This window comes from Ailuropoda melanoleuca, chromosome 6 (genome assembly GCF_002007445.2).
Source record: "Ailuropoda melanoleuca isolate Jingjing chromosome 6, ASM200744v2, whole genome shotgun sequence".
Classification (NCBI taxonomy): Eukaryota; Metazoa; Chordata; class Mammalia; order Carnivora; family Ursidae; genus Ailuropoda; species Ailuropoda melanoleuca.
Genome location: NC_048223.1, coordinates 82,969,821 through 82,978,656, shown reverse-complemented (window position 1 = coordinate 82,978,656; position 8,836 = coordinate 82,969,821). Strand labels below are relative to the sequence as shown.

At 43.8% G+C, this 8,836-nt stretch overlaps 1 long non-coding RNA gene across 1 annotated transcript; it reads right to left on the bottom strand.

Annotated features, from left to right (window-relative positions):
* Window positions 1-2,840: 2,840 nt before the first annotated feature.
* On the bottom strand, window positions 2,841-8,543 carry LOC117802749. The gene is made up of 3 exons (XR_004626264.1): window positions 8,448-8,543; window positions 3,294-3,368; window positions 2,841-2,896 (listed from the first exon to the last, which is right to left on the bottom strand). It is a non-coding gene; the product is annotated as an uncharacterized LOC117802749 (long non-coding RNA).
* Window positions 8,544-8,836: the final 293 nt, after the last annotated feature.

The window sequence follows — 8,836 nt, the reverse complement described above, 5'->3', positions numbered from 1 at the left end:
GCACACTTGAAAGAAATATCTGGTATTTATTATATCTCCATAGAACTCTTGGAAAACATAAACAAAAACTAGTAGAGTGACAGACACTGCATTTGAGGGAGGATGACTGGCTGTTGCCCCCACCCAGTGCTGGATCTGGTTTCTGATGCTCTAGAGTGACTAGTTCCAGGGGGGCCAGGATCATGGGGTCCAGCTTCTTTAGTTCCAGATTGTGCCTATTCCCTAGAAAGGGGACAGTCCCGGACTCCCAGCTCTGCTCACTACTTAGGCACCTTTGGAAAGAGTAGCGGTTCCACCTCTCACCTCCAGGGCTCGGCTCTGCTCTCTTCCTCGGGCCTCCTGACTATGACCATGATACCCGCCTTCTTCCTCAGGACAGGAGATGGTTGTGGTAGATTGGTGGTGACATTTGTCAAAATCCATAAAACTGTATAACACAAAGAGTGAACCTCAATGTAAACCATGGACTACAACTAATAACCATGTATTATTATTATCAGTTCATTAATTGTAACAAATATACCTCATGAATGCAAGATGTTAACGGTAAGGAAAACTATAGAGGGTACAGTGAGTACATGGAACTCTATGTTCTATATGCTCAATTATTGATATTGATATTGGATATTGATATTGGATATCAAAATTATTATTATTATCAGTTCATTAATTGTAACAAATATACCCCATGAATGCAAGATGTTAACGGTAAGGAAAACTATAGAGGGTACAGTGGGTACATGGAACTCTATGTTCTATATGCTCAATTATTCTGAAAATATAAAACCGTACTAAGAACTTAAGACTTTTAATTTTTTCTTATTAAAACAACTACTTCACAAGTCATCTTAAAGGTATTCTGACTGAGCCAGCCTCAGCTGAGCGTACACTCCACAGTTGTCAATGAAATGAGAGAACATCGTCAGAAACACACAAACCTTCTCAGGATATCATCTGTCAAGACAGATCAGAACCTGAAACGGAAGGAAGAACATTTTGAAGCAAATGACAAGATGAACCACTAGGATGAAGACCTGGAAACCTGCAGAAAAGGGAGTCAAAGACCTTGAAGGAAAGCTGGGAAGAGCTTTTCATCCACTGGGAGCCAGATTACACGTCCCTTGACTGAACCTCTTGACCATTGGTTGAGAGTGCAGGAGGCTGATGAAACTTGGTCATCTCCAGACAAATGAGCAGACTTGCCACAAAGCATATAGAAACAGCCATTAAACCAGAGCTTCTGGAACTGAATCTCATGCATCTGATGACCCAGACTGAGCGTCTGTCTGGGAGGCTGTGCTCCCCAACCCCTGAACATGGATGTGGCTTCCTGTGAATCAGGAGAGCCTCACTCCCTCCTCCTCTGCCCCCCTTGGAAATCCAAATGGGGATTTCACAGCAAGATACCCCTTTCTGCGCCTCCTCCAGAATACCCGGGGAACCCCCCACAAGCTGCCAGGGGCAACTCTCTGCTTCTGGTTTATTCTCTCCCTCACAGCATTTTTACTTCTGTACTGTTTTTTTTTTCTTTCCAAGTCTTTCTAGGTATTTCTCTGTTTATTCATTTATTGATTTATTCAATACTGTTGCTTATGAATCACTATGTACAAAGTTACATGCAAAATGCAGGCAGTCCCCCTATGAGCCGCAACTCTCCCCAAACTCCTCCCTGTCCCCTGTCCCAACACTGCTACCTGGCCAGGGCTGTGGGTCCAGGGAAGCTCTGAGGATAGAAGAACTTTATGGAGAATCTCTGCTCCCGGTATGAGTTCCTTAATCTTCAATCTGCAGGATTTGCAGAAAGCGGTTTGAGAACTGATGGAAGGTTGACCTTCAGGATAACCTGGCTGCCCCAGGGAGAAGCCCCCACCTAATAGTCAAGACCAAGGAGATGAATGGCACTCTGGTCAGTTAAAAAGATGCTGACCCAGCTGTTCCATACTCTTTGGTTTGGGCCCTGGCTCATCACCTTCTTTCCATACTCAGCTCACTGGGTCCCCTAAGAATGAGACAGATCCCTAAGCTGAGCCAGGCCCTGCACTCCAGAACCAAATCCCAGAGACTTCAAAGCATGATCCCTGAGTGCAGGACCCCAAGACAAAGACAGAAACAGAGCTCAGTTTATAGGACAGGGAGCAGCCCAGAACCCAAAGACCCAAGGCCCTGGTGTGAAGTCTGAGGCTTTAGTCCAGGGGCAAATTTTGGGAAAAGGAGACAAGAATGAGAGAAAACCAGCTAAAATCTGAGTCCTGAAGGCTAGAGCAAGCCAAAGAAAACGCTCAGAATCAGCTCAGCCCCTGGACCCAGAATTCAGGAAATCTAAGTGTTAACCCAGAAGCCTCAAGTCTCAAATTCAGCTCACGGACTATTTAGAGTCCTAACCCAGAGCCTGAAGACCCGGGCAGGCATACGTGTTGTGTTCTTTCCTGACGCTCCAGACCACGGTGCTCTCGTGCGGTGCGTGGGGTGGTGACAGTGGCACCACATGGAAACACGATTCCCTGCGAAGGGCCCACTGCTGTCAAAAAATCTTAGTTCCCTCATTGCCTTTGAATCCCTGCTATGGAACACCTGGAGAACAGAGATTACACTGATGACTTTGGGCGTAAGAATACGTATTTAGGATGTAAGTCTGCTTTTGTGTCTCTGTGTGAGGCTCGAACTGTGGGGCCGCAGGGGTTACTGCTGATTCTCATTTCACGGGCTCTTTTATGGTCGTCACCCACGACTCCAGGGCGTCTCTGGAAGCTGCCCTGAGGGGAGTTATGAGGAGAACCCTGGCTGCGAGACGAAGGCTGGAAACCTAACACTAACCTGAGAAATCTGGTCAGGAAACCAGGGCCATCGGGATCATTCGGCAGCTTTCCTGGTGCGTCTGGGGCAGGCAGGGGTGAGTCTGAGAACACATATGGGACCAAATTTGAACTGAGGCAGATCTAGACACGAAAACCCAGGGACCACCTCCAGACATGCTGTGGACACGCAGAGCCTCTTACTTTTCTTGTTTCCTGTTCTGTCCCAGGGCTGAGGGGATGGCTAGTGAGGGCACAGAAAGCACTTAGCTTTCCTTGGGCCATATTCATATGCTGCTTTCGGTTCTGCTCCTCTCTGCTATAGAAGCATAAGTCCCTTTCCCGCAGAGCTCTGACTGTCCCTCTTCAGGTTTAGCTCTCTTCTGCCCAGCTCCCCGCTCCTCCCTCTGGCTGTAATGATTCCATGGGGCCTGGAGAGAGGTGGCCAAGCCCTGCTGTGGGCAATACTCATCCTTGGACCCAGAAGCCTTTTCCTTGTACCTCTTTAAAAGTCCAATGCATGGCCTGAGATCTTCCAGGAAGACCACCAGTTCCAAGTCCAGACGAGCTTCAGTCCTGCAGAGACATTCCTGAGCATGGCCATGGTCTAGGTGGAAAGCAGCCCCAGCAGGTACAGGCCCTGTCTGAGCAGCACACTCTGCCTGACCACCCAGTCCTCACAGTCCCCCAGACAGAACGCCCCCATCTTTGCTCTGATCCTTGCTGGCCTGTGTGACTAGTCAAGGTCTGAGCCTCCCCAACACCAGGCCTCCACGGTTGCATCAGGCTGCCTCCCCACTGGCCTCTGAAGCTACCAAGTCCTCCCCTGGCTCCTGCCTGGGCTCCTGCTCTGCCTCCCCTGAGAAACTCTCTGTTCCCTCTCCCATACCCACATGCTGTTTCTGCCATGCCTTGTCCTGGGGCAAGGAATTAACCTCTCCAAACCTCACTTTTCCATAGGACAAATGGAGTGATTGCAATATTTGCTGCTCAATTTCCTCTATTATGCAAAATTGAGCTGTTCATTCTTTTAGGAGAGTATGTGAGAGGAAATAAGAATTTCTGTTCCATTGCTCAAAATGACCTAATGATGAGGGCAGGGAAAGGATGAGGATCAGATTCAGCTGTGAGTGACATCGGAAGCTGGAACTAGCCACAAGAAGCCGAAAGATGACAGGCAGAGGGAGGCAGGAAATGCATAGATTACTGCACATCCTTCAGAGTTCTGCAGGCTGAGTTCTGCCATCTCAGTGATGTTTCTGAGTAGTTGCAACATTACAACCAAAGACACAACCTCCTGTGCATTCAGTGTTAATTTGTTAGGGGTTTCCTAGGTCACTGAGGAAGACAAAGAAAAATCAGATGCAGGAAGGAAGATGGAACAAAAGTAACTATAGAAGTTTGAAGAAAAAACCATGACCCAATAACTCAGTAGCCACCTATGTTATGTTGCTACACTATGGTTACTTTTAAGACAACAAGAATACATTTTTATGTATAAAAGGGGACATAAATATTCTACCAGTATTTCTCTGTTCAAAAAGTTATACTAACTGGGAGATAAATCGAAATAAAAGGACAAGTAGGTGAAAGTTCTTGGCACAAAAGAACTAAGATGTACATGGAAAACAGGAAAACATAAATTTAAGGGTAAAAGTAGCCATAACTATGAGTAGACAAAGAATGTCTTTGCCAAAATCATTTGTGAGTAGAAGGAACCAAAGTGGAACGTTACGAAAAGTATATAAATTTAACAGTAATAGACTGGGTCTGAAGTCACCTAGGCACCGAGAGGAAGTTAAGATGAGTTTGAAGAAAGAATGAAAAACAGGAACCTAGGGTAAAAAATGGGCTAAAATACAAAGAAGGGAGACAGAAGAAAATACATAGTGCCTTTAAAAAAAAAAGTAAGGAAAGAACATCTAGGATAAAAATAGGGTCAAAAGCTCCGCATTGGATCTCCTTCACCAACCAAATTTAAATGTTCTTACAAATAGTGCTGCTGTGAACATTCTAGTACAGACAGTTCTTGTAGAATGTTTGTTCTGAAAACAAAAATTTGTTCTAACATGATTGACATGCTACAGAACAATTTAGATAAGTTTTGTTTATAATGCATAATGTAAATTTCATGTTTGCTTATGTGAAATTTTGTTCTTGAGAAAATGCAAAATCGCACCCGGCTACATTGAGATATCCATGTAGATATACATAAAACACACACCTGTGCTCACTCAAATGCTTACCAGTGTCCTTAGGTCACCATGTGTATTATTCTACAAGGTTGTATTTTGCTGTTATTTTTCATTTGTGAACTTTCTATATTAAAAACATACACACAATGAACATCTCAAACATGTCTAGGCATCCTGGCTCAAAAGGGTCAAGTGGAAAGATTTAATATGCGGAGAAGCTAGAAATTTTTGAGCAACAGTCATAAGGAATCCATATTTGGGCCATCAGAGCCAACATCGTGAAAATAAAGTATTTTATCGTTCAGAGAGACTAAAACAACTTCAAATACTGTGAAGTCAATATGAACAAGGCCTAAAGAAATAAAAGAAGTGGAAATATTGTTGAGCATGTGGATTGAAAATCAAACAGTGAAAAAAATCAGAAACAACCTTTCTCACAATCAAAGGGAAGAACCATCTACGCACGAAGACCTTAAACAGAAACTGTTGCTCATGGTTCCTTTAGTGCTGGTAGTGCCCACTTTGGTGGCTTCAAACATGCTGCAATTTCCAAAGCCTTCAATTTTCAGGCAAAGCAAGAGCACAAATGAGAAAGCCACCAATATTTCCAGCGGTGATATAGAAGTTCAAGTAATTGACAAAGAAGGCTATATATGAAACTTTTTTTTTTATATAACAGGTATCTACTATGAACACATGCTTCAAGGGACCTATGCCTCAAAGACAGAAAAATGTGACCCAGGATTAATAGCTGTGAAAGATTTTTATAACTTTTTTGTAACTTTGTATAACAAACGTCTATAACTTTCCTATAGTGTGGGTTGGGTGATGGCACCCCAAATAGACATGTCTACATCCTGAAGTCCAAAAACCTGTGAATGTGATGTGATTTGGAAAAGAATCTTTGCAGATACAATTGAGTTAAGGATCTAGATGAGAGCATTCTGGATCATGTGCATGCACCCTAAATCCAGTGACAGGTGTCTTTATAAGAGACAGCAGGGAAGACACAGAAAGAAGAGAAGGCCATATGAACATAAATGCAGAGACTGGGGTGAAGTGACCACAAACCAGGGAAACCCAGAGCCCAGAGCTGGAAGAGACCAGGAAGGACGCCCCACTACAGTTTTTGGAGGGGGCACGGCCCTCCAGACATGTTCATTTTGAACTTATTGCCAGCACAACTAAGAGACCTCTTTCCACGACTATTCCTATCATTGCCCAGTGGACTTGGAAAAAAAGTTGCCATGATGGCAGAAATAGCAGTTGTGCATGACCTCAACAAGATGGGCTTCCACTGACCAAGACCAACCTGATTACAATCACTGCTGAATTCCCAGCGTACCAACAGCAAAGACCAACACTGAATACAAGATATGGCATCACTCCCCAGTGTTATGTGCCAGCTACCTGGTGGGATGACAGTTATACTGGACTGCTTCCATCACAGAAGGGGCAGAACTTTGCCATTACTGGAAAAGACACTCACTCTGGATATGGATTTGCCTTCTCCGATGCAATGCTTCTGCCCAAACTACCTTCCACAGACTTACAGAAGGCCATGTCTACTGTCACGGTATCACACAGTATTGGTTTTGACCAAAGAACTTACTTCATAGCAAAAGAAATACAGCAGTGGGTCCATGATCACGGAATTTGCTGGTCTGACAATGTTCCCCCACCATTCCGAAGGAGCCAACTTGATAGAAAGACGAAATGGGTTTTTGAAGACTCAGTTATAGCACCAGCTTATGTCAATACCTTGCAGGAATGGAGCGATGCCCCCAAGAAGGCTGTACATGTTCCAAATCAGCATCTAATATGTGGTGCTTTTCTCCCATAACCAAGATTCATGGATCCAGGAATCAAGGGGTAGAAATGGCAATGCTACCACTCACTATCACTCCTAGTGAGGAGTCTTACTACAAAGCTCAACATAGAGTTAATTTTGGTAAATGTTCCATGTGTACTTGAAAACAATATGCATTATCGCATTGGTGGGTGCAACTTTTCTACATATGCTTATTAGTTCAAATACACTCATGTATCCTTTCCTTGGTATTCTTCTTGCTTTGAATTCTAGGTATTCTTGAATCTGTAGCAAGATTTTCTTTTACATTTTTAGAAAATCCCCAGTTGGGGCACCTGGGTAGCTCAGTCGTTAGGCGTCTGCCTTCGGCTCAGGGTGTGATCCCAGGGTCCTGGGATCGAGCCCCACATCAGGTTCCCTGCTCCGCTGGGAGCCTGCTTCTTCCTCTCCCACTCCCCCTGCTTGTGTTCCCTCTCTCGCTGGCTGTCTCTTTCTCTGTTAAATGAAAATAGATAATCTAAAAAAAAGAAAAAGAAAAAGAAAATGCCCAGTCATTATTCTCCAATTAGTCCTTCTGTCCTATTCTTTCTTTCCTTCACCTTTGGGACTCTGATTACACATATATTAGGCTTTTTCACCACATCTCATTATGTATCTTACACTCTTATTTTCTATCCTTTTTGCTCTCTGTGCTTCAGCCAGGATACCATCCACTGAATAGTTTCCTGATCTTTTCTGCCATGCACAATCTACTATTAAACTCATCTATTGAATTTTTAACGTTATTTCACTTTTCATTTTTTATTTTTTTTAAAGATTTTATTTATTTATGCGACAGAGATAGAGACAGCCAGAGAGAGAGGGAACACAAGCAGGGGGAGTGGGAGAGGAAGAAGCAGGCTCATAGCGGAGGAGCCTGATGTGGGGCTTGATCCCATAACACCGGGATCATGCCCTGAGCCAAAGGCAGACGCTTAACCGCTGTGCCACCCAGGCGCCCCTTCACTTTTTAATAATTAGATTTTCACTTCTTCAGTGACATTCTCCACTTTGTTATCTATTTTCTTGAAACTATTGGTCACAGCTATTTTAAAGTCCGTTTGTGATAATTCCACTATCTACACCATATCTGGTTCTTTCTATTGTCTTTTCCCCCTGTAGTCCTAATTATTGGAATGGCTGATAATTTTTTTATTGATTATTGGACATTTTATATGATAGATTACAGAGGCTCCAGATGGTATTATCTTCCTCTAGTTTCACTCTACCTCTGAGTGTGGGCAGGTCACCTTCATCCAATCAGGGACTGAACTGACTTCATGTGAGTTACAGTTTTTATAAAGTTTCATTTTTCTGTCCCACCTCTACCCCTAGCCTGTAGCTCTCTGAGAGGTTTTAAAAGGCCGCTCCTTTCAGAGGACTCTGAAGCATAGTTTTTGTCTTCTTGCCCCACTCCACACACCACTCCAATTTTTATGAGCTTTCTGCTTACAGCCTTACATTCCTGCCCTGTGTACTTTAAAATTTGGCAAAAGCCTCAAGGACAGAGACTATCATATGTTGTTCTTACTTTTCTACATCTCCCTCTTCACCAGGATCTTGCCCCCACTCCCCACCCCCACATATGGCCAGATTGTGGATATCACTAACCTTCCGTTTTTGTCACTTTCCCCCTGTGAGATGGCCGGCGTTTCCGCTGACTTCTCTCCCTCCTAGCTGCAAGCTTCTTCCTTCTTTGTACCTGAATTCGCTGCCACTTGGCCTGTACCAAGAATAAACAAACGTTTTAAGGGAAAAAGCAACTATGAATGTCATCTTCCTCCTCCTAAGTTTTCTCCTCTCTGAGATCTTGTCCCCTAAGTCCTGGCTGCTTTGGTGGCTCTCTGATGTCTTTAAGCATGTGCTGTTTCTATTTTATCCAGATTTCTGACTGTGTTCAGTAGGAGTGTTTTCATTCTGCAAGCTATTCCATCACAGCTCCAGAGTCTTATTTTAAAGTAACTTTGCAGATCCTCTATGTGGATGGATCATCATATGAA